Source organism: Anser brachyrhynchus, assembly GCF_964034855.1.
Source record: "Anser brachyrhynchus genome assembly, chromosome: 6".
NCBI lineage: Eukaryota > Metazoa > Chordata > Aves > Anseriformes > Anatidae > Anser > Anser brachyrhynchus.
The window spans coordinates 44,277,663-44,300,898 of NC_137700.1; the positions used below are offsets into that span (position 1 = coordinate 44,277,663).

At 47.9% G+C, this 23,236-nt stretch overlaps 2 long non-coding RNA genes across 2 annotated transcripts; both read right to left on the bottom strand.

The window, feature by feature from the left end:
• Nucleotides 1-232: 232 nt before the first annotated feature.
• LOC308197132 lies at nucleotides 233-5,358 on the bottom strand. Its single transcript, XR_013952612.1, has 3 exons — nucleotides 5,188-5,358; nucleotides 2,928-3,059; nucleotides 233-1,676 (listed from the first exon to the last, which is right to left on the bottom strand). It is a non-coding gene; the product is annotated as an uncharacterized lncRNA (long non-coding RNA).
• A 9,439-nt stretch (nucleotides 5,359-14,797) lies between these two features.
• On the bottom strand, nucleotides 14,798-23,211 carry LOC308197499. Its single transcript, XR_013952990.1, has 3 exons — nucleotides 21,934-23,211; nucleotides 20,622-20,740; nucleotides 14,798-17,799 (listed from the first exon to the last, which is right to left on the bottom strand). It is a non-coding gene; the product is annotated as an uncharacterized lncRNA (long non-coding RNA).
• Between the last annotated feature and the right edge of the window lie 25 nt (nucleotides 23,212-23,236).

A 23,236-nucleotide genomic window follows, 5' to 3' on the forward strand; every position in this document is an offset into this window, starting at 1 on the left:
GGGGTGGCCCCCAGCAGGGCGCAGTGGGAAGGTCCCCGGTTGGTACCTGGGGACAGGGCTCTTCTGGCAGCCCTGAGTCCCGAGAGCTGCTGAAGAGCCCCTTGGCGTGCTCAGTGGAGCCTGGAGCATCCTCTTCCCCTCTCAAAACCCCTGTTGCTGTTCTCTGCAAGACTGGTCAGCAAATCCCGTTATTCCCAGTGCCTGCCCTTACACCGTCTTTGGTCAGGGAGGATTATTTTTCAGGGCAGAAGCCACAGGCAGGACTTCGGGGCAGGGTCAGACAGTGAGCACACTGCAGTGGCCAGCCACGCTCAGGACAACGAGGCACAGAAGACTTTTTCTAGTCTCAGCCAGGCAAACTGACGTCTGTCCCCGGGTGCTTGCACCAAGTTTGCAGGTGTCCAGGTGAAGGTGGGCTGTGCTGGGGAGGACGGACGAGAGGAGAGACTTGGCGCTGCAGCTCTCTGGAGAACGGCTGCGCGGTAGATCCAGAGCTGCTCTGCATACGCTTTCCCACCCCCTCCCTGTCTCTTAATGATTTTCTTCCTCACAGCACTTGTTTCTGCTTTCTGCCGAGAAGTTCTGCTTGGCCCACAAGCAAAACTCAAATCCATGACATGGGAAGACAGATTTACCTCCCAGCCGTGCTGAAACAAATGGGGACTCTCTTTTAACTTTGCATCTGCTCGCCTTATTATTTCTATGATGTTCGTGTAGAGATAGCAGTAAATCTACTTTAGCAGTGACTCACTGTATCTATGAAGTTTATAAATCACTTAAGGAACAGCCCTATCCTGCATTATTAAAGATATGTTTTTATACTTTATTTCTGAGCCACGGATAAACTCCAGCAGGCAGCTATGAGCCATGCATCTTGTTTGTCCAATATAGGAGTTTCTGGTAAGCAAAGAAAAAAATGGTATTAAAATATCCTCTTGAGAAATGCTATGCAATATGAAGATGGAGTAGCAGATAACAGAGCCGACTAAAATATTTTCTTGATATGACCTTTGGAAGTAGGAGATAAAGTCACCGATGGGTGAATCCTACCCTCCCCTTTGCTGCTTCTCCCTTTAAAGTCACGGCAGAGATTCATGCACAAGGCTGCAAACTGCACAGCAATCCCCCAAAGGAATCATCCAGACCTGCAGAGTCTCTTCAGCGGAAACCTTGCAAGCTTATTGATGCAGCATTGTCATAAAACTTAATTCAGCAGAAGTCAGAGGAAAAAAAGAAGTCCGTATCCCTTAAAGCATGCCGGTCTTTAGAGCAGATGAATGGTCACTGTCAGGAGCTGGGGCTGCGCGGGGGAGCGCAGGAGGCCCACCACAGGGCTGAGCCCAGCAGCAACGCGAGGGAGGGGAAGGGAGCCGGCCACCTCCCCAGCACCGGGACTCATCCAGCCTCTTCTCTGCACAGCATCGGCACAAGGACCTGCCCCGGTGGCCAAGGCCCCGTGATCCCACGGGGCAGCGCGAGTGTGAACTGAGGCAGCTTTGGTGTGAGCTGCTCCCCAGCAGCTCTGCCGCTCTCCCTCGGCCCCGCAGAGAGCCCGGGCGCCAGGCCCGCGGTAATGTGCCGAGCGGTCTGTCTCTGCTTCCCGCCGATGACACACCTGAACGAGCGCGTCTGTTTCGCAAACACCAGCCCTCGTTATCGTGACAAGAACTGGAGAGCTGAGGAGAAAAAAAAAAAATCTGTTTCCACTTTGTGCTTTCAACACCATTTTGTGCAGCATCATGTTTCCTCTCTGCACTCATTCACTCCGTCTCCCCAGCGCGGGTAACACAGCAAAAGGGAAAAAAATCACTTTTAGCTGTCAGCAAGTGGCTATAAAACCACCAGAGCTGGCAGCAGCACAAAGGGCCAAGTTAATGCCTTTAAATTATCATTAGCTCGTGTTTATAGCGCGAATAGCCAGGCAGGCGCCCAGCCGACCTGCCCCACGAGCTGGCTCTGCAAGGGCAGCGAGTGCCACGAGCCGTGGCACAGAGCGAGCAGCAGTTATCGTGCCTGGGCTTCCCATGGCTGTGCCAGCAATGGTTAGCTGGGAACTCTGAAGATGTATGTTTTTTCTCCCATGATGGTGTTTAATGTGTCTTGTGCTATGGGGTTCGCTCAGGCTCAGAAATGAAACCACTGCTTGGATTTTAACTGTGTTGCACAGCACATAAATTAATCTCGTTACTCCATTTATTCAGTGTTACCTTAATTCTTCATCACTGCCGGCCCATTCTTCCATCCCATCCCTCATTCACCCATGACAGCAGAAGGAATCATTCCGTCTGCAACACGCAAGGACGGCTTCCAGCAGCAGCGCTTCGCGGCTCTGTCTTTGCCCATATGCCCAAAGACTTGTTCAAAAACTGAATTTTTGAGTAATTTATGACTGTTCTTACTGTGATACAGATGGCTTATTGATCCATTTAATCTAAGTACCTGTGGTTTTGCAGAGGAAAATACTACACTTTTCTGTGCTGCTCATTTACGTACTCTTTTCCTGGAGTGAGGATGTGCTTCCTATTATCTTAATTGACTGACTTTTAGCAAGTTTCGGTCTCGCTAGAACAGAACTAATTTTGCAAAGCCCAGCCCACCGGAGAGGTGCTGTGCTCCAGGATGGGAAAAACCCCTGCAGATCCCAGCAGGGCTCTGAGGGTCCCACCCCAGCCGTGACCACTTGTGCAGAGCCACCGGGGGGGAACTCGGGTGGCCGCTGGTGCCCCCACGTCCTGCCAGGAGAAACATCAAGTGGATGATGAAATAAACTCTCTCTCCTTCCCACTCAGTAACTGATACAGAGAATGGCAAACGAGCCCCAGAAAGGCTCAGCAGCAGGTAAAACCACATTTCCACTGCTCCTTTGGCTGCTCTTTCAATGAGAAGATGGCACCTGATGAAGAGAAGCAGGCCGAGCTTTTTCCTACCTTCTCCTTCCCAGACCTCCAGCCTGGCCACGTTCAGACCAGTTGCACTCTTAGAGCGGTCCCAGAAGGGACTTCTGCAAAGACCAACTCCTCCTCCAGGACGTGCCGTCGCAGACAGGGTGCAGACATGACCTGTAAAAGCAATACTCCTCATATGCAAAGAGCAACTCAACAAGCTGTCACTCTCGGCAGTGCAAAGCCATTACCCTTTCACAAAGATTTAGAAGAAGATTCTGTTGAAAAGCACATAAATAAATGTCCACCTGCCAGGAAATAAGAGGGTTTGTACGGAGCTCACCAAAGAGAAAAAGCCAGCAAATTATTGTTTCAATATCTGGAGCGATTCTACGTGGCTCCTGGACACAGACAATACTTGTGAAAAATGCTCCCCCCCCCCCCCCCCCCCCCCCCCACTGCTTTTGTTCAGCTCGAAGTTTGTTCATCCTCCTCCTCTCAGGCCAACTACTGGCGTCATCCACTTCCTTCGCTCAGCAGGGCTGACCTTGAAAGCCACCCAGAAGGACATCTCGTACACCACTCGGCTATTTGATTTCCAGGCAATGAAAGTGGGCAATGCTTTCATTAGGTACTCTCTACTCCAAGCGAAAGTCACGGTATTTACATATAAGTTGCCAGTCTCATTATCTCAGAGAATTTTCTCTCTGTCACTGGAGCCAGCAGAGTCGCTTCTGCTGCTGAAGACAGAGCAAAGTCCAAAGGAGATAGTCATGTGTCTTTTAATCTTCATCATTTTTTTCTAATTATGAAGAACTGAAATGAACCTAAACCTCTGCTGTGCCACAAAGGAGAGCCTGCATTTTCAGAAGAGCTCTCTCTGTAATGAGGAGCAGAGGACAACCATCCATTTCTGTGAACAGAGTAAAACGAATCAAACCACATTAAAAGAAATACAAGAAGAAATGGAAGGCTGAGTCCTTTCTCAAGAACAATGCTGCTTTCACCTCTGAAGCACGGCGCCGGGTGCATCGGGGTGGTCGGACAACGAGAGCTGCACAGACACCTGCTCAGGAAGGAAGCTGCACAGGACCGCACACAGGACCCTTGGGATGTGCCCCAGTGCTTCTGTAACAGCACCTGACGCGTGCTACAGGTACCGCAGGGTCCTTATGACCTGGCAGCACTCAAGTGGCAGCTTTCTTGGGAGGTCTCCTTGGCGCAGTACTTAGTCCACATCTCCACGGACTGTCTCCATTCCCCACCAGGGCCAGCTCCGGGCGGGCAGAGCTCTGCACCCAGGGCCCCAGGAGCTGGTGAAGGGGGGGGTCGGGGAGGGCAAGGACCAGAGGGGTGCCAGGGACTCGTGGGTGTCTGGGGAGCAGCGAGGAGCCAGGCGGGGGCTCGGCAGCTCTTCTGCTGCAGGCGGCCCCCCAGGGCAGCAGGCCTCACTGGCAGGAGGGGAGGCTTCCCATTGCTTCTTTGAGAAAGCAGAGCAGCGAAATTGCAGCGCTAGCATTGAAAAAACAACCAAACCTGTCATTTCCCACTCAACAGGAATGTTACTCTGCAGATGCTACATGTAACGAAGGAACTGGTGCTGTTCTTACCCCAGCACAGCTTTCCCTTCACCTGGGAGCACTCCGTTGTGGTTTTCACATTCACGCTCTTTCAGCGCTGCACAGCCCCTGGCTGGCGTTCGGCAGGGCTGGGGGGAAGCCCCCCGCTCCCCAGCAGGCCCTCGCCTGCACAGGGCCAGGGAGAAAATGGTTTTCCAGCTCCTCCCCGAGCCTCCAGCAGAAGAGCCACCCCTTTGGCGTCCTGCCCCTTCCTCCGCTGCGGTCTTCATTGACCTGTCCTGGTGCAAGCAGGGCTTTCCCAGCTGGCAACGCCGAGCATCCCATCAAACAGCCAAGGATAAAAACTTCATTCTCGGCAACTCCCAGAAGAGGGCCAGACTTTCCTTAAATTGCTCCTGATTTACACCAGCATCAGGAAAGAATCACACTTGGAACATTTACATCACAAGAATAAAAACAAAACACTATTCTTATTGTTGTTGTTGTTGGCTTGCTTTTAACCAGATAAGCATACTTTCAGGAAAGCTTAATCTGTTCTCAGGAGCTATCAACTTCTCTTTCTAATCATATGCGTCAAAAATAGCAATATTATCATCATCCTTGGCAGACAACAAAGGGAGAACAAAACCTCACAGAAGGAGGGAAAGGCAGCCATGGCGAGGGAGCACTTCAGAGATGTAGTGCAAGTTTCCTTTCCCAAACAAAAAAATTCGCACCCCACTCACCTGAGCTGCTGCCCGGCAGCTCGGTACAGGCTCATGCTCAAACACCCTCACTGCAGAAACCAAGGGCTAACAAGCCAGCTCACAAATAGGTTCTCTCTAATAAGGAAAATCACCAACAGTTGCTACATACAATGTGAGACTAATTTACTTTTCCTTAATTAATCATCTTCATTTCCTCCCTCTTTAGCCTTAACCAATGAGGTGTAAATTGCAGGGGCAGATGCATTTTCTGGGCTCAGTTCCAAACTAAATGTTCCTCAAAAAGTGAGGAGGCACTTAGCGAAGTATTTGGTGTCTCCCTGCCATCAGGCACATTCCATTCACCTCCTTCTGGAGGCTTTGGCTGCGTTATTTCACCCACCTTCTTGCCAGTCTGGTAATGGCAGACTTTGCACCCTGAGCCAATATCCAAACCCTTGGTTTGGAGCTTTCCATTCTCTGTGTTCCAGTGTGCGCTCCTGCACTGAGGGATAACTCACAGGGAAGGATAAAAGTCTTTTTGCCCATTCCCCGTATGTCAACAAGCTCTGAGCCCTTGTTTACAGAGCTGAGCTGTGGGCAAACACACTCTAATTCTGAGGCTACATTTGCAACCGAGGTATCTGAGCATGCAAATTAGGAGGCTGCACATTTTCCCACACCATTACTACGGTAGCGTTCAATCACACAGATAAACTCTAGGTGCATAAAAATGTAGGCACAAGACTAAAAAAGTACCCCTAAATGAACCTTTTTAAATGCGTAACAGCTTGATCACTGACATGGATTTCTAATTAGCAAGCCTTGCACTGAGGAAAGTTCAAATATTTTCATTAACTGCAAAAAAATAGGTGCTGTAAAAGCTATAGAGTGGGGGAAATGTTTGGAGTCTGAGGATTTAAGAGAGGACCACCTTGCTAGAAACACCGTTATGTTCAGCACCACCGAACATAGCGTCATATATTTGAATTAAACAGGTATTAATCCACATCTGAAGGACTGGAGCTATCCAGTCAATTTTCAGACTGTAAATGTAGCTTTAGCTAATATAGTAAAAATAAAGCATTTCTCTTTCAACCATAACTCCGATGGTGAAACCTGTTACAAGCAGAGCTTTTTAGTAGCTCCCATACTGTAATTATTCATCAAACTGACAGAATAAAGATCCTTTTTATCCATCTTGTATTTCATCTGAAAACATTTAAGCTATTTGCAAGCAACAGCCTCACACACAATCTCAGGACATTGCTGATAATACCGGCCATAAATAAATACCGGCAATTCTGGCTGGAGGTGAAGACAGCGTCTCCTGCTTGTGCGATACATTATCCGCTATCCCTGTGTACGGGGTGGGTGTTAATATTAACTATTTCATCTTTTAAATGCATTCCCTGGCCTTGCAAACTGTACGGGTGGGATCCTCAAACCCTGCAATGTGCAGTTCTGCAGAGCCCCCTCCATCGGAGCCTGCAGCACGTCGGGGGCTGAGCCGAACGGGGCTGCGGGTGCAGGGCAGGACGCCACCGCAGCGGGACGGGACGGGGACTGCTGCTACACACAGACCGAGCGCGGCGTGCTCCTTAGGGGATTAAACCATCCCCTGGGGAGCTCAGGTCCCCCGTCGGCAGCAGAGAGGTGCTTGTCCTCCGTGTGCGGGCAGTAGCCTGGCCTTGCGCCTTGCTCTACCACAGCATCAGCAATGCATCAGTAACTAAGCAAGGCGTATATTGGTTCGGGGCAGGGACCACGGAGCCCAGCACGGCACGAAGGAGTGCGTGGGGTCCCTGTCACGCTGGGACCCGCAGGAAGGGAGGCCCCAGGGTGGGCTGCAGGGTGGGCAGCCCAACAAAGAGAAGAAAACAAGCCAAGAGAAGAAAGCAAGCCAAGTCATGCGCTGTCTGGACTGCTTATTTCATGGGCTTGCACACCAACCCTTCTGCAATAAAATCACCCATCTCAGTAATTGTAAGATCAATTGAAAACAAGCAGAGGTTGCCACTTAAGACAAGCTTTATTTTTATTTACATTATAAAGGTAATTTTAATTTACTTTCACTTGGGTTTTAATGGTAGTGGCTTGGATGGTCTGTGGACAGATGCACATGTATTTTGTGGATATATGTTACAACCATTATAATTTTCATTCGCAAAAAGACTGATGAACTCTAAGCATTTTGATGTAAGGAGACCATGGCAGGCACTCAGAAAATATTCACATTTTCCTTGTTCACTTTGTAGAACCCACGTTAGTCAGCTTCACTCCCATGAGGCAACTCACACAAAGCACTCTTTGGTAGCATCAGCCTTCTCTTAAAAACTGTGCTACCTGTAGTTTTTTCAAGCAGCTGCAAATCCACTCTGTATGACAGTATGTCTGTTCTGTGGTCCACAACCTCTGAATTAACTTTTAGTATTTTTCAACTTACATGCACTATTAAAATTGTAACACACGCTTTCTATAAGAACCATTCTTTATTACCACAAGCATTATGTATTTTAAGAGGTAGTGAGACTATAGTGATAGATTTCCCTTGGCATGATTGTGAGTTGACTGTAGTAGCAGCGAATGCAGTTTATCTAATATTGGTGCCAAAAATTTCATTTTCGGAGTTGCTGTAGTAAGGTTTTAATATTGTAATGGAAATCCAGATATATTGCTATTAGACCAGCTTTAAGTGTTGGTCTTAAAATAAGCACAAAAATTCCTCAAGACAGCCCAGAACGGGTTTTGAATACCTGATAGAGCCTGGAGCTGGAGCTTCCCGCAGGAAAGCTGCCCGGGGTGGTGCAGATCGGTGCGTGGGGCGAGCGATTTTGTAGTGGGGGGCTGCAGGGGGGGGCTCTGTGAGCAGAGCCCAGCAGCTGCCCCATGGCAGAGCAGAGCCAGCCCCAGCCAGCCCCGAAAGGGACCTGCCGCTGGCCAGAGCCAAGCCAGGGAGCGATGCTGGGTGGGCCTCTGGGAGAGCAGAGTTAAGGAAGGGGAAAAAAAATGCTGTGCAACAGGAGCTGGGAGAGAGGGGTGAGAAAATGGGAGAGTAACAACCCCGTCTTTCAATTTAGAGATAGGATGATGCACGGTATCCACCGATCCAGCTTCCAGCAGCCAGGGGAAGCGCTCCCTGAGCAGCTTTATGTGGCTCCGCAGCAGTCCCACCCCAGGCCGGCACTGAAGGATGCCTTTCACCCAGACTCCATTAGTGACATCTGTACCAGACAGCTGGAGAATCTAAACAGATAATTACCTCAGCATGCACCACCGTGCATTTGTTATTAAGGTATTGATTAATTGTATTTAAGGAATACTGAATGACATTGAAAACTTCAATGCTGTACTAGCAGCAGTAACCAAAAATAAACTGTAAGCCCAACCAAATCATCCATATGCCTGTTCTTAGCATGTATTGTGTAGCTCAAGTTGTAGAAATCACTTTATTTAAAAAAAAAAAAAAATGTTGTTTCAATATTGTGGTTTTCTAACACTGAATTAGAAGTGCTGGAACAGAAGTTTCATTTTCTGAGTCGGAGCATTCCTACGGTGCGCAGCCTCTTCATAACGTGTGCACTTACCGAGCCTGTGTTTCCCCTGCTGCATGCAGAGCCGGAGCTGTGCCAGCTGACACCGACGGAGGCAAACGCTGCTGCACCACACACCGAGGCCCATACTAATGCGAGCATGGGTTTTTCTTCCCTGCTTGCTCATGGGTCGCATGTAGCAGAGAGCACCGGTTAAAGGCATTGCCGCCGTTAGTTTGTATTCATCAGCCTCTCTTGTCTGTGCTGCAGACGAGCGAGAGGTGAAGGAGAAAGGAGAGCTGCCTCTCGCCGACCTGCCTTTCAGCTCCCGAGCCCTGAGCTCTGACCTGCCGCAGAATCACGGCTGCCCAGCAAAAACCTTTCCCCACCACCTCTGAAGAGGTGCCAACAGCTACACGGCAGCAAAAGCACCCGCAGCTTAACGCCCGGCCGCCTGCCCTCGCTCCGACAGCTCCTGCGGCCGAACAGATCGCTGCCGGCTGGCTGGATGGAAATCCCTTCGGCAGCTCTTTACCAGCCTTACGCTGAAGGCCGCTTATCTCAGAGTTAACTTACAACAAAATCACCGTAAACTGCGGTGTGCCAGGGATGAAGAAGGACATGAAAACAGGCGATGTCGGCAGCGTGGGGGAAGTGGGAAGGAGGCAGGGGCTTTGGCTCACTCCTTGAGGGCAGTCGCTGGTAACGGGCTGGTAACAAAACATCGAACATTTAAGGGCTTTCAAATTGTTCTGGTTTTTGAATTATTACCGTGCCTGTGCTGAGCAACAGTTCTCTGAAAAAATGCCCTGTTCGGGGAAAGTTCTGCAGTGCGTTCTTCAAGGGATTTCATTATTCCTGAGCCACAAAGCTGGTAGTCGAGATGTAGTCATTTAAGGTATTAGAGTTTAAGAACACTTGTAACATGGTTTTGCTTCGTGGCACACTGAATGCCATCTTAATATGTCATGTTCATTAACCCATTGCCAGTAATAATACCTCTGTCTCGATCCTCCTTCTAGGGTGAATTTGCTGAAATTCTTTCCAAAAAGACACTTATCTCTTGCTTCAAAATGGAATGCATAACCGTATCTATTCAAACAAAACCTTTGCAGGGATAAAATTTCATTCAAACCAGAGAGGGGGCAGGAATCAGGACGAGCAAAGACTTCAGTGTCATCTCGGGTGGAAGTCACTGGCGCAACAAGCGGGGCTGACCTCTCCCCTCCGGCGAGGCCAGGGCCCCGTGCAGGTCAGGCCAGCACCACGCACCCCGACCCCTGCGGCCCCCAGCCCTGCCTCAGCACCCACCCCGCAGCAGGGAGCCATCGCAGCGGCATCGGCTGCAGGGGTGCAGTACCAGCGGGAGCTGCCTGCGCTAACAATCAGGGTACCAGCTTCTCTGTTCTATTCTCCCGCCCTCCCTTCACCATTTGCTGCTGTTACGAGTACACCAGAAGGAATAACGCATTATAAATGCAGGGCCTCGGGGGCCATTAGGAATCTCAAACATCTAAAACAAAGTGAATGAGTCCTTCAGAGCTCCTCTATAAATCGGCGTAGCACCATTAATGATTAAACTGCACCGTGGCCTAAATAAATCATAAGATCATAATTCATTTAAATACTGCTTGTCACATATCAAACTCGGCCAACATTCTGCAGGCTTTGGATGCTCAGCCAGACAGGAGCGGCCTTTCAGGTGCAAATAAATGACGCTATGGGAACGTCGTTAAACCAGCACCATCCTCCAGCAAGCAGTGCATCACGGCCACTTGGACCAGGCTGGTCTGCGCTGCCACTAGAGATGGCAAAGCCTGGCATTACTGGGCGAGGAGATGAAAAGCAAGCACTTGTCAGTGTAATTGTTGTGTTTATTAGGAGATGGCCAGCCTGCAGCGTGCTGGGTGTGTTGGTAGTAAGTACAGTCACTGTGCTCCCTGCACAGACTGACACGCCTGCTGGTTTATCCACCTGGCTGTGTAGATGTGTTCTACTTTTTTGCCTAAAATGAACATATTCATACAGTGACCCTCTTCTGTCTTACACCAGAGGAGGAATGCACACCACACAGCAGTGAAACGTGCAGCGAAGGGTGGATGGGACGGAGCCGGCCCTGAGCCCCAGCTGCCAGACCGGGCTGAAGGCAAACGCACGTGCAAACGCCTGCGGAGGCAGCGCCTGTGTGGAAACACAGCAGTTCATGGCCTGGCATCAGCAGCTCAAAACAAATCGTTTAAGATTCAAAAGCAGCTTAGTTCGTGGCTCTCCACAGTGCCCAATATTTGCCTTGTGCAGGGAGATGCTTTCAAATGCAATTCAGAGCAGCAAAAAAAATAAGGCAAGTTCCTGAAATCAACAAAAGAGGCAGTTCTCATAGCAATTTACCATCAAGAGAGAAAGCATGAAATAGCAGAAAATCGTGAGGCAGACTCTTCTCATGAAATTTTCAGCTCAAGAGGTTCAGAGCGAGTGGATAACTATGTGAAATTTGTGGGCCTGGTATGAAAAAAAATGAAAGCTTTGGGAAGGAGCCGGTGGAAATATTCCTGCAACGCTGCTCCTTGCTGAGGCGCGCTCGCTCACGGGTTGCGGGCACCCCAGGAGGCTGGCGGGGACGGGGCTGCTGCAAGCCCTGGGCCGAAGGCTCCCCCCTCTTCTTGCACAGGCATCAGCCCTGAGGGTCTCACCAATTTGACAGACATCAGGGAAGAATTCCTTATTTAAAGCATGAGCCTAACTTCAGAGAATTAAAAGGTAACTTTTATAGATTAGAAATAAGAGGGAAGAAATCTGAAGTGTAATTAAACATCAGGGGTAAAACCTGGCTGTGGTTTGTTCCAGTCTGAATCCAAAGACTGAAAAGCGATCCAAAGACTGAAAACCAACAACGTTTAGAGTGATTTAAACCATTTTTTTTTCATTAATAACCTAGAGAGGAGGTAGCAAAAGTGTGGTTCTGCGATTACTGCTGTTCACGTTGGGAGCTGACGCAGAGACTGAAGCAGGAGCAAACAGGCAGGAACGCACTCAGGGCCCCACACAGCCCGGCCTGGGTCGCCTACAGGGCTGCTCCTGAAGCACACAAAGCACAAGGTGAATACGTCTGGTTGCATAAACCATGTACGTTAGTAACAACTACAGGCAGCACCTGCAGGATGGCAACTCACGAGTGGAGACAAGAAGTCCTACAGAGAGCTGGGCTCTGGGCAGCACCAGCGCGGCTGCCGCGGTTGGTATGCTTGGTGGGAAGGCTCCGCACGCCCCCCGCCTCCCTCCTGCCTGGGCACTTTGACCTGCACACATTCCAGACACACACAAAGAAAAGAAAAAAAAAACTGAAAATTTCCAATTATAAAGGACAATCTCCTGTCGGGAAGAGAACAGTAAGCACAGTGAATAATTTAAAAGCTTTAGGGATACAAAGATTCACTATATTTCCCGGAGCTTTGATTAATGGTTAAAAATAGAATATACGGACAGAATTAAGTTGTAAAAGATTCCCCCAAATATTCATTTTTATGCAGCTAATGTATTTTGAAAAGTTTTCTTTGTATGAAACAACCTGCCTGTCTCATTTTTCCTATTAAAATAGATTGATCATAATTCATTTTTGAATAAACTCATTTTGAATTAATTTCAGAATTCAGGACAAAAATTGGAAAACCAGCAGGGTTGCTGCATTTTTAAATCTTACACGTTAGAAATGGAAGTTTGTTAGCCATAAGAGGCTCTTCTTGTGGATTTGGCCTCATGAAAGCCCCACCATAGCACTGAATTTGCCACTGAGCAAAGGCAGGTCAGCATAGAGGGCATCGAATGGAGCCACCATCAACAGAACAAGAACAGTCACATATAGGGACTTGAGCACCTTAAACTCTAAGTTTAGGCAAAACCAAAACCACGGCCTCTATTTAAATCTATTATGCAGCTAAAGGCATCTACAAAAATTGTCAATTTCTCTTTTTTCAGAGCTTTCACGTTATGAGCTACCGATCTGCTTTCAGTTGTGCAGTATTTTTCCAAACAAACCAGCTCTGAACACTTCAGTGTGTTTTCTCACTAGCAATGCTCTGTTTATATCCAATATCAGTCTTCAACAACGGGTTCTTGTCAACGCCTGTTGTCAGATACAAATAATCTGTAACATGCAATTAAATTTCCATGGCTGCATGTGCAGGGACTGTCAGATCCTGTCCGAACGTTGCTTTTTAGCCACGCAGGTACAACTGCAGCTGACCGAGCAGAGGACCCCGCAGGGGTCGGTAGGGGCACGTCTCACACCTGAGCCAGCCCAGCCCACACTACGGGGCTCAGACCCTGCGGGTGCAGAGCCCCTTCCTCAGCGTGCCAGCAGCACAGTGGCCCAGTGGTGCTAACGAGAAACAAGCTCGTCTCACTTCAGGTGTGCGGACATCACTGACGTATCCTTAAAGGCACTACGACGTGAAATACAAAAACGCTTTTTGTGTAGTTTTGCATTTGTTGTTTGTCTGACTTGATTAGGAACTAGGTATGAGGGTAATTGGAAAAAGTCCTCTCGATAAGTAACCCCATTTTTTGTTGAAAGGTTAAAAAATGGCCAGACTGCAAAATCCCATCGCGTTCTGCTTAACCCAGCAGAAAAACCAAACATGGCAAAAAAACGCTGCAGGCAGAAGAGACCGGCAGGCATCTGTGAAAAACAGGAGCTCAGGCGAGCAGTAACAGACGTGGGGCAGCTCTCACTCGGCACGTGTTGCTGCCCCAAAGCACAGCTCTATCCGGCCTCCCTCCGCACTGAGCAAACACAGACTGCACACCGACGGCTCGAACAGCCTCTGCCTTTGGACTAGGGCATGCAGCGCACTGCAGGCAGGGCAGGCGTCACCTGGGAGCAGCACCCGTCCGTAGGTGCCATCTGACCGAGGCAAAGTGCAAACGCACGCCTGAGAGGGCCGATGTGTGTAGCTCCTCCAGTTCGAGGAGCAATGCTACAAGCATAGCACCTCCAATTTTTCAGCATTTCCTACCCACGCTACACATTTTTCATTAGTGTTGGCTAGATGCCAGTTTCCAAGGACTTGCTGTTTTGCAATAATTGGATATGTGATTCTGGAGGTGATAGGACTTAAAATTCATAGGCCTTGCCTAAACACATACCTACATACAGTGTGCTATCTATTGGGGTTTAATCAAAAGAGATAATGCTGCTATTCACTAAGAAAATTGTGTGTGTTATCTTACTCCAGCATGTAGTTGTGTTGCGATGCCATACTTAAACAGCGCTAAAGAGATGGAGAAAACTTAATAGAGCTGAACTCCGCATCAGAAGATAAAATGGGTGTCTTTTTGTCAGTCCCGGCAGGCACGGCGCCTTCCTGCAGCTCTGACTCCCTCCCCTCTCCTCTGGGTGCTGGGCTCCTCCCCGCCTGGTGGCTGCGGTTCCCAGGTGCTCGGAGGCCCGGGCCCTGCGGACAGGGGCAGGTCGGCGTCCAGCAGGCTGCTGGCAGCCCGCGGCCCGGGTGACACCACAGGGCCATGGCTGCAGCAGAGCGGTGCCAGCAGGCTCGCAGCGGGCCTGGGCCTCACCGCTTCCTGCACTCAGCTCCCCAGGAGCACGAGGAGCGCCACCAACCCGACACCCCATCTGCTGGGCCAGGCCGAGCTTCCCTGCCCTCTCCCCTGGCACCACACTCGGGTGTTGTAGGGCACCACGGCTCCTTTCAGCTGTGCCATCGTTCAGTTGGTCAGCAGCCATGGTATATCACACAGCGTCTGCTATTTCAGTCACGTTTTGGGTGCCCCACCTGTCAGTTTGCCCCCATTACAAATGTCCCACAGGAAAAGCCTCAGGCCGCTGGAGCATCCCTCTTTCCCCTGTCTCTGCAGACCAGGCCCAGGCTGATCTCACCCTCCCTAGCAGTGCACAGAGGAAAACCTGTGGTTCAGGGAGCTCTAAACCCCTCAGAGCAAAGCCAGCAACCCACCCCTGGTCAGCCCTTGGCAGAGCTCAGCTGCTTTCTTTGACAGCCTGGGTGCAGAAGCAGGAGGCTGGCCCCGGCCAGCATCCCACCAGGCAGCCCAGGTGCTCCACGTGCATGGTGGGGCGACCAGCAGCAGCATCTCCTCATCTCCACCGTGTCTGGGCAACAACGTGCAGCTTAGCACAACGCATACATCTGCGTGGAAATCTGTCTTCATTAAAGCTAATGGCAGAGAGCCTGTAGGCTTCATCCCCCGTTAGACCAAAGGTCTGATCAGAAATAACCCATGGAAAGCATAACTAACAACTTCCTGCAAAACATTATTGTGAAGCCTACTTTATTCAGCTGGCACCTTTTTTTTTTTTTTTTTTTTAAGGCTCATCAGTGTTTAACACCACACATTTCTGCTTTCATTTCCTCTCACTCCCCAGGAACGGGTGACAAGTGATATGGAGCTGTGACAGGCGGGGAGACTTGCTTGTTTTCCACTTTGCAAGGGCTTTGTTGTCATGAACCCACACTTGCCGAAAAATTCTGGTTTCAACGTTCAGGACATACACTTAAGAGCTGCAAACTTATATTTGTGATTAATCTTTGTATACTCTATTAGACTAATCCTGCTTCACCATGCCTCTCTTGTGTGTCCTGTGTTTTCTCCTGTATCACTGCAGTATGACAGTGCTGCCTGGAGCTGTCCACACCACAGCACTAAGTCCTCGAGCAAAGAGCCAGAGGTCACAGGGAAAATGGCTTAACACTTTATTAGAGGTTTGGTTTTCAAACTGTTGTCAGCAGGGTGTTCTGCAAAAGGCAGATGTGTGGGTGCTGCTCACACGGCTGTCTCAGGTATGGCAGTCCCACCTGTAATTCGTCGGCACTCTCTGCTGTCAGTCTCCATGCTACAAAACCACAGAATCACAGAAAAACTATTGCTTTTTCAAACTGTTGTATTCCTTTGCTATGAGCAGAGTCTGGCCTGGAGTTGAACAAGTCTCCATCAGAGCCCATGCCAAGCCGGGATGTCCCTCTGCTCATCTAACAAAGTTTCCCAGCTCATAGCCATAGAGGTCAAAAAAGCCCACCCAAAATTTGTTATCTAAAGACGAATTCCATAACACTGCACTCCTGCCAAAGGAAGGTTGCAGACTTGTGCACAATCTGATTATTATGGGTGCCACTAATTTTTCGCTGGCTGAGCTGCTTAGAATCCAGAATTTATATTCACATGTTAAAAGTCCACATCGGCAAGAAAGCTTTTTTAAATCTTTATATATATTTATTTACTCTTTCCCCTTGGGAATTACCTTTCCCTAAGGGCGGTAAATAGGAACATTCAGGGTGCATTCAGCCTGCAAAGGTCCCGTCAAGGTGTGCGCAGCCACCGGGATGGGGAGGAGGGAGTCATATTCCACACATCCTTGTAGAGCCATGAGGGACCCTGTCTGCCTTGCTGCCTTCTGAAGGTTTGGGGACCTTCAGCAGATATTCAAAATCTTGTTTATGTGCATAGTGCTTCTCAGAGAAAACCAGTTATTGCACACCTCTCTCAGCTATTGTGTGCACGCTCATTTCCCTGTCTGTGATCCAAGCAATTGCTGAATAAATGGGGAGCACATCTGTGGGCGGCCTTTCAGGGCAGCACAAGACCATGAAGCTGGCGTTACGTCCAGGGAAGGTCTGGAGGCCCATACGTTGATCTGTTATCAGAGCACTGCTCAGAAAAGCTGCTAACGCAGCCTGTTTTCTGCTCAAGTGAGCAAAATATCCTCATAGGAGAAGTTTGTTAGCTAGAAAATAGCAAAATTTTATGCATGATTCAAGCTTCACTTGAAGCTTCACTGAGCTGAAATTGCTTGACCTTTTGATCTTTCTGCAAATAAATGAACAGTCCCAAGGAAGCTTGAAAGTGCTGCACCTCAAAAGAGGGGGACGGGGCTGCTGAAGGAGCTGAGGAATTAAAGTATTGTTTCATTGCAATGGATGGAGACCTGGAAAAAATAGAGGTGGTATCAGGCACTTCATAGGTCCGTCCAAAATATATACGTACTGGATGAACAATATATATACACACACACATGTTCAGAAAAGTGTTATCTGCCTACCACAGTGGCACCATTAGGGCTTGCTCAGCTAGCTCCCAAGGCTGACGTTATTGCCACCCAGGATGCTCTTTCTGCACAATGTTGAGGACAATATGAAAGCTGAAGATGTATTTAAAGCCCCAAGAGGGAGACAAATCTTGATGGATAAGCTTTGGAAAGTCTTTGAAAAGATCAGGTGTAGAAAGATGGAGCTATTTTGAACCAAAAAGTACACGAGTGGCGTGGTCACTAAGCGACCTGTCAGAAAAGTGATGGAGACCAGCAGCTTTTTTAGATGGAGTAGCTCCAGCAGTGCATGCTGAGTGATTGTCTGAACAGGGCATAATTGGTTGGATAGGTCCCAAATGGCAAATCTCATCCATTCTGCAAGGTAGGCAATTCCTAAGAACTGTGTTCAGCTATTAATCAAGACGTGGGGGGAATTTTTAGCCTCCCCATCTACCTTCATAAGCCATCTCACAGGGTGTACTTCCGTGTTCGGCGTGATGATGGAGAGGATCGGATCTCTTCTTCCCCTGGGAGTTACGTGAAGAGCAGGTGTGGTGCAAGTGCTGCTGCCCTCCAGGGCCGCCCGCCGGCATGGAGGAGAGCTTGGCACACCTCAGTTAAACCCGTGCTGTCTCGTCCTCAGGCTTCTCACTGATCTCCAAAGGGTGCTAACATTTGGGTAGTGCAAACTTTTTTTCCAAAATAAAACAGAGGTGTGACTGCCAGTCACTAGCAGGAGTCAAGCTGTTTGAAAGCCAGGGATTTCCACATTGTGCTACGAATTTCACTAAACTGTGAAATCATGAAACAATACCAATAACCTAATTATTTAAAAGGTAAATTGGAGAAAGATAGCCATGCACGAAACCACAGCTGTGGAGAACCAGACCCCTGGCAGCCAGTAAGGCAAGCAAGCAGATAACGAAGCAGCACCCCCAGAGCTTCCTGCCCATGGGTGCCGAGCAGGAGGGATCTTGCCAAGGAGACGTCTTCCTCCTGACCAGTGTCCTCCTTTGGTGGTGCAGCACAAGGAGCCATCCCCGAGCCTTCACGACTCAGCTGTTGCTGTGACACAAAGGTAACCAAAAGTTATTATAGAAATTATCTGTTCTTACAGAATATATACCTTCTTTCCTGTTAATCATTTTTTCCTTCCTTTCTCTCAGACATGAAAGGATTGAGCAAGCGGTCAATCCAGCTAGCTGGATGACAGGACTGGAGGGAAAAACATGATTTACCTGAGCTTCATTTAATACAACACACTGTTCTGGATGGAAGCAAAATTTGCTAAAATTTACAACAAGCAATTCAGAGAACAGCACAGAAAGTCTAAGAGAAAATGTAACAACCCAACTTACAGATCTATTTAAGCATCTCTGAATAAATCATGCTTTTAAAAAAGCTTTGAGAACTGTCAATAAAAAATTCAAAAAATACTTTTGACTAAACTCTCAACCACAGAACAACACGATTGCTGTATGTGCCAGGGACTCTCCCGTCCATTAGGAAGCTTACAAGAAGCGTCTGTGATACTATAAAAACAGCTTAGAGATAATTTCACTTGGTGGAGGAGAGGAGGGGAATGTGATTTTTAAAATATTTCTAAGTTGAGGCACGTGCCCGTGCTCCACAGGTTGTGTTGGTTTAGCATTGGCTCCCCTATTTGTTGGAAAAAAAAAAAAAAAAAAAAGAAGAGAAAGGGAGCAAGGAACGCCAAGGAGAGGCGTGAGCTCTCGGAGCATCCCTGGCACGTGGAGCTCCGCTTGCGGCACCGCAGGCTGTGCGCTGCTGCGAGTGGTTACAGCAGGGCCCAGCCCTGCCCAGCGACTTCAGCAAAGGCTCAGCAGTGCCGAAGGGCTGAGTTTCTCGCTTATTTAAACATACTGCTGCTTTTAAAAACAGCGCTTATTTAAACATACTGCTGCTTTTAAAAACAGCGTACGCACAGCACAGCGATGGGACTTTCAGTCGGCAGCCCAGGATAAGTGCAGAAATCAAAGAGCCGCGCTGGGATACCCAAGGAATGTAAGGAAGCTTGAAGTGCAGCGGGAAGCTGTGAAATGTTTCTATTTTTATCCTTCAAACCATTCTCACCCCATTCTGGCATTCACAATCGCTTGAGAAAGGCAGAAAGGAAGCTGGCCTACATAGCAGCCCTGAGGCTGCGGGCGCTGCTCCGGCAAGCCTCCTTCAAGTTTCTTATCCGACACCTAAACCTTAGCAGTTCCTCCTCTTCTCGCACCTCTGAATTTACTCCAAATAGAAGAAGAAATAGAAATTAAATTGAAAAAAAAAAATTAAAAGTTTTTAGAAGTGTTTTTGTCTAGTCCGAGCTAGGAAGTACTCGAAATACAATTCTGGTCGTTCCTGCAAGATGGAGGTTCGGAACTGGGAGGGCTGTTAGGAAAGTTCACCTTCACCTCAACCCAAAGTCTAGCCAATAGGATCACGCAGTATTTCCTTTAAATTGAAGCTGACAAACAGAGCAAAGCTTACAACATGCAAAAGGAATTAATGTTCATTCGGAAATACCTGTGAAGCTGCTCCCCACCCGAGCCGTGAAGCCCCGCAGCTGCCCGGCCGTCCCCCAGCAGCCACACCTCGGTGTCGGCACCACAGCTGGGGGCTGCCAGGCTCCCCAGAGAGAAACCACCGGGTCAAAAGATGTATTTTGGGTTTTTTAGTGGATAAAAACAACTAATGAAATCTCTGTTAATGTTGGTTGTGGAGTCTGGCTCTCTTCCTGGTAAAACTCAGCGGTTATGAAAAAAAGGACACTTCTAAAATGAAGACAAATACACCCACTCCCACACGTTGTTAGGCACAGAGGAGCAGGAACAAAATTCATTCCCATTTCTGAGGTACCCAAAACAGACTAAAACCTATCACCCAGGAAAAAAGAAAAAAAAAAAAAAAAGAGATAAGTAATTCATGCCTTAGAATAAAAATAAAAATATTAGGTTGATATGTTGTGAATGCTGATACCATACAGTTGGCTCTGATATAACAAAACTGTGGAAAGGCTTTTCCCATCTCTGTGTATGGACAAAGAGCAAGGAGAGATGGAGAAAGAAATGGGTCTGAAACCATAAGAGGAAACATCGCAGAGACAGCAAATAAAAGAAATTTTCCTCCTCCTCACTGTCGTTCTCCATCTCCGTCACCCTGCCTTATGAATATGTATACAGAGCTTTAAAAATTAGGCGAGACACTTTAGTGTCTATTACTGGATTCTCCTTACAGTCATTTAAATTGTAAACAGGGCTATGGATGCTAAACCTGAAGTACTGAAAATTATTGCAAATAATTCACGCCCAGCTCTGAAATTCTGAAGTCAATTTAAACCATCGCTTTTAGAAATTGGATGCCTTGTCCTAATAAATGTATGTTGGCCATATTGTGAAGACAGATATCAATGTTTTTATAAATTTTACATGCGAGTAAACTAAAATTATCATTACATTGATTCAGTAGCAACCATCTAGAGAGGTCTAAATGACAAGAAATTGAGAAATCAAGAAAGCAGAGTGGGAGAAACACAGAAAATGAAGATTGGGATGTTATCTACTGCCTCCTACTGTCCCCCTGCCACGCCTCTTCTTCAGCGGGAGCAGTCAGGCAGCAGGGAGCTACCGCAGCCCCCGGCCCATGGGCTCTGCACCCCCCAGGAGATCTCATCTCACATCGAACAGCTCGGTTTGGCCTTAAAACGGACATTATTCAGTTCAAAGTGTTACCGTGAAATAACACCCTGGTTCATATGTACCTGGTGCTGCTTGAGCAGCTGCAAGGCACGCCTGTCCGATCGACAAAGCAAAGATGAAATAGGAACGATACTTAAAATCCCACCTTAAAAAGTCATTTTGTAATTCCTCAGCAGGACTCACCTCGGTTTGGGTTCCCCGAGTGCCAGGCGAGAGGCTTTTATAACCTTTATGAGTGATGTCAGAGCACCAGACAAGGAGCACAAGGCGTTGGGTGATGCTGGGAAGCTGAGACATCCAACCTAGGAAACCGACATTTATTAATTTACACTGTACAATATTCCTAAAGATGAAATAAAAAATTTCCTCTAACCAACAAATCTAAGCATGCTAGCTGTCTTTCAAATGTCCCTGGCTACATAAAAGTGGAGCTACCTGGGGAAAAAAGGTCCAGTTCTTGCAACCTGTAAGAAGTTGCTGCATCTTCCACTTTCCACACCTCTTCTTTCTATGCTTAATTAAGCAACATTCAGAGTTACCCAGGAATGAAAAGAGAAGCAGCTGAATTTAGGAACACTATGGACTTTTTTTTTATATTCTCCTACTTTTTACCTCAAAAACACATTCATATGAGGAAAACGTAAATAAGCAGAATATTTTTTGAATTCCACACGTACTGCACTGTCAAGTGTAATTACATTACTTCAAACCGCATTCATTTTCTGCTTTTAAATCTTCTATGACAATGATTTGTTGCAATAGTCTGATTCTACTATATTATGCCAATACTACTCTGGTAGGAATTTCAATCTTCTTATACAGGAAGAAGTGCGAAAATACATTAACAACAAGCAGAAGGAAATTTAAACTCTCAATGCCTCCAGTTTATGCTACTTTTATGTACGTGTGTGTGTGTGTGTGTGTTTAAAAAAAAAAAAAACAACACCTTCCTTTTAACAGCTTGATGCTGCCTCCCTAATGCAGTTTGCCTTTCCCACGCTGTCGTGCTTGTCAGCCCCAGGTGCCGGGCACGGGCGATGCACCAGGGACTGGGCTCCTGGAGCAGCTATTCGATAAGATTAAGTAGCACAGGTCACACAAATTAACTCCCACAGCAGCCATTATTTAATACCTACGTGTACATGAAGGCCAACTTTGTTCCCCGTGGCAGAGACAAACTCAGGCCCAGGCCCGGCGGGAGCAAACAGCCGGTTTGGGCGGATTTCAGCTGCCCACGCCGGACCGTTTGCCATACTCCTGAATTTACCCGTGTACCTGATTCGGTACACATGGGAGGGGACCGGCACTGGAACCTCTGCTCGGAGCGAGCACAGGCACTCACGGTTGTTTAAAGCATGATTTTCAGGCATGCAGCTCCTGAACTCACTTTCACCAGCATTTGTTTCACCAGGAACTAGGAAATGAAAACTCTGGGCTTTGTGATTTTCTTTTTCTATTCTTTTTCCAAGCCCTTCTTAAACTTTCCCCAACTTACCAGATAGGCGCCAGGGAAGAAAGGGTGAGGACAAACCACAGCTCTCCTCTTTGTGCTTGTGGAAGCCTTGGATACTTCTCAAACTCTGGACTCAGAAAGAACAAAGCTGTTTCTTACATTAAAAAGAAAAATAAAATAAATAAATAAATAAGAAAGCAAAAGCCCCATCTCCACTATCGATGTCTGTGTCTGGGGATGCCGGGATGCTCCTGTGCATCCTGAATGCCCCCAGCCCGGCCGCGGTGCCCCTCGGAGCTCCGGCTGCGGGAGCCTGCAGCCGTGTAAGGGATGCACGCGGTCACCCTCTGTCCTGTGCCGTAGCGCTGGAGTTGTTTAAAGCCATATTTCAGCAAAAGAAAAAACACTTAGATCTCCTCGGGGAAAAGCAAGCCTGCAGTGAAATAAATATCTCTTTTGTATCAAAGCGATTCACAATTCCTTTGATAAATCTTATCACTGCAGAGTTTTTCTGCATTGAAACAACCCCATGAAGGGCTGAAAGAATCATCTAAATGCATCTGAACAATTTTGTTTATTTTGTATTCAATACTGCACTGCACAAGCCAGCATAGCGTTTCCATTAGTCTTTAAAAATAGTATTAAAGACATTTCAGTCTATTTAAATTATGTCTATTTTCATTTAAATTAGTTGCTAAATAACAACTTCTATACCATCATCATGCTGTAGTATGTGACTGCCAGAGAAACGCTTCAAACAAAACAAATTAAGGAACCTGGAAATTGCTACAGCAGAGCAAGGACATATTTTTAGGCAAAAATAAACAAGAGAACAATGTCAAGTCATGAGAAGTATGATAATAAACGAGCCCCTGTTTAGTGTGCAAAAGGAATGGTACATACGGAATAACTCACTTCACTCGTATGTGGGTTTTGTTTATGAAACAACGCGTAAAATTTGCAATTTCCTTACTTAACGGGAAAAGGACTAATTACAGTTTTGGTGGCCTGTTCTGTCACACACGGCAGCTTTCCGGGAGCCCTCGGAGCAGGACAGCTGGCGCACTTTGTGCGGCGCCATCCATCACGTCCGTGTGCCTGCTCCCGGCAGAAACCAGGCCTCGGCCACGGGCTCTCTGCACCCCCTCACCTGCAGAAACGGGAGGCAAGTTTTTGCTTTCTGAAGCAGCGCAGCCGTGGTGGTTTATACCCAGAGTGCCAATGGCAGGCTGAAGGATGACAGAAATGCCTCCTCAGGGGCACGCGTGAAGGTGCGATGCTGACGGCAGCCCGAGCAGAGTAAATGCCCACTGGCTCCCGAGCCATGCTGCTTCCCAAGGAAGCC